Source organism: Microtus ochrogaster, chromosome 8 (assembly GCF_000317375.1).
Source record: "Microtus ochrogaster isolate Prairie Vole_2 chromosome 8, MicOch1.0, whole genome shotgun sequence".
NCBI classification, from domain to species: Eukaryota; Metazoa; Chordata; class Mammalia; order Rodentia; family Cricetidae; genus Microtus; species Microtus ochrogaster.
In genome coordinates, this window is record NC_022015.1 from 33,241,471 (window position 1) to 33,244,467 (window position 2,997).

A 2,997-nucleotide genomic window follows, 5' to 3' on the forward strand; every position below is an offset into this window, starting at 1 on the left:
CTTTCTCTCTCTCTCAAGCTTTGCTGCCCACTATGTGGCTGCCTGCTGACACAGCACAAACCTTCCTTCAGTCTTACCTTCTCTCATGGATTTTGTTGTTGTTGTTTGTGACCTCCCTTTCTGCTTTATTTTACTCCAAGGTAGTTAGTTGCAGGTTTGCAGTTACTTGACCTGGTTGTAGTAGTAGTAGTAATAGTAGTAGTAGTAGAAGTGGTAGTAGTAGTAGTAGTTGTAGTAGTAGTAGTAGTAGTAGTAGTAGTAGTAGTAGTAGTAGTAGTTGAATTTGTTAACACTTTAGGCTTTGTAACTGTTTTTCAAAGCTTCTCTCCGTGTCACATGGCTGACCTCCATGGTTGTCTGGTTGTTTTATTTCAAACAGAATGGTTCCATCCCACCTTCCCTTTTCTATTCTTTTCTTCTGGGCAGCTGCAAGATTTTTTTTTAAGATTTATTTATTTACTATGTATACAGTGTTCTGCTGGCACACCAGAAGAGGGTACCAGATTTTATTAGAGATGAAGGGGTACCAGATTTTATTATAGATGGTTGTGAGTCACCATGTGGTTGCTGGGAATTGAACTCAGGACCTCTGGAAGAACAGCCAGTGCTCTTAACCTCTGAGCCATCTCTCCAACCCCAGCTGCAAGATTTACAGCTTGCTGAACCCTAGTTTTTTTCAGCTCTAAGTTGTCCCTGTACTTCCCTGGGAGTTGGTTCTTAAGTTAAGGTATTAATAAGACTTGTAATTCAAGAAGGGACCCCAACTTTCCCTATATAGCATGATGGCCTCACCCAGACCCTGAAAATTTCCAGTAACGCTTACTGTTTTCTTTTTAAATACTCACCATTTTCAAAATTTGTCATTGGTCTCATAAACTATTATTTAGTTCCCCCTTATAACTGAAAACAGATTTCTTTCTTATAGTATATTCTCCATAGTTTCCACCCTTTCAGATTTTCCTCACCTCCCAATTCAACCCAAATCCCTATTCTTTTTTCTCTCTCTCATTAGAAAAGAAAGATGCACAAGAAACACACACAGACAACTCAGAAACACACATATTCACACACACAGAAAATCCATAAAACAACAAAATTAGAAAATATAAAGTATAAGCCAAGATTTTAAGGTTAAGGACTAGCAAGAGAAACATGTGAAAAACGCCTCCAAAATACCATTGAATTTGTTTTGTCTTGGCTATCTACTGCTGGGCATAGTTCTGTCCTTAAGTGTGCTTTGTAAACTGAGTGAGTCTTGATTGGAGAAAACTAGTCTTTCTATTATGACAGGTTGTCACTTGGAGATAGCTTCCATGCTATGATGGGGGTTGTGTCGACTTCCCCTCTCAGTGTGGGCCCCCAATATGTTTAGACTTGTACACACATGCTGCTACACCCTCTATGAGTATGTACATGTATCAGCCCTGGTGCCTAAAAGGCCTTGTTTCCTTGGTGTGTTCCATCTCTACCTGCTCTTTCAAACTTTCTGCTCTCTCTGTGGTATAGCTTCCTGAACCTGAGGGAAGGGAGTTCATGGAAACATAGTAGTTACGACAGATTATTCCAAGGTCTCTCCCTCTTTGTATATTTTCCAGTTATGAATGTCTTTATTAACTCCCCTCACCTGCAGGAGTAAGCTTCTCTGCTGATGGCTGAGCTATGCACTAATATATGAGCATAACAACATCATTAGGAGTCAATTTTAGCAGAACAGTAGTGTTTGCATTTCCCTTACATTCTTGATCTATCTAGTAGCAGATTCTTGGCTTCTTGTTCTCAGAGTGAACCTTAAGTCCATTCAGATAGTAATCGGTTACTCCCACAACGTTTGTGCCACTATTGTACCAACCTATCATTCACATAGGTCACCATTATAAATGGAAGGATTTGTAGCTTGGTTGGTGTTTACATTTCTCCTCTGGTAGCATGCAGTGTACCTTCCAGTACCTGAACACAAGTCAGTAGGGGTGAGGCACTAGGAAGGCACAGGTTTGAATTTTTTATTTACAAAGATTTATGTAGGTATTGTCTTCAGCAATAGGGTCATACTATCAGTTTGTGGAGAGCAAATAATACCCATGGCAATAGCCTTGTTTTGGAGTTTCCACGGGGTTCCTACAGACAACAACACAATTGGTGTAACACATTCCTGTCACTGGAGGCTTCACTTGGTGACGAGAGAGGACAAGTTGGTGCTTTGTCTCTCCTACTTTTTTGGTGATTCCTTTTTGATTTCTATCTCATATGGATGTATTTTGAGAAACTTCTATTGTTGCAGGCTTCAATATGACCCATCAAGTGTCTTTTAAAATATCTGTCCCTCCTTGTGTTCCCCCCCTTACCTGACTTCCATTCCTTTTTTTATTTGATCATCTCGTTCCATTCTTCCCCCTCCCCTCCATTCATCACTTTATTCTATTTCCCTTTCCTTTCCTCCCGCTAATACCTTGCTCTATACCTAACCTCTGTGGTTATATAGATTGTAGTCTTCTTATCAAACACTTAACATCTAAGACTCACATGCAAGTGAATACCGTGTTGTCCTTTGAGGTCTGGGTTACCTTACCTAGGAAGAATTTTTAATAACTTCTTCCATTGACCTGTGAATATCATGATTTCATTTTTAACAACTGAGTATTTTTCCATTATGTAAATATTCCACATTTTCTGTACTCATTCAACTGTTGACAGACATCTAGGCTGTTTCCAATTTTGACATTATGAATAGGACAGGAATTAACATAGATTAGCAAGTGTCTCTGTAGTAAGATTTAGTGTCCTTTGGGGATATGCCTAGAAGTGGTATAGCTGGGTCTTTTTTTTTTTTTATTGAGAAAAAAAAAATTTCCGCCTCCTCCCAGCCTCCCACTCCTCCCGCCCTCCCCCCACTCCTCTTCCCCTCCCTCTCAAGTCTGAAGAGCAGTCAGGGTTCCCTGCCCTGTGGAAAGTCCAAAGTCCTCCCCCGTCCATCCTGGTCTAGAAAGGTGAACATCCAAA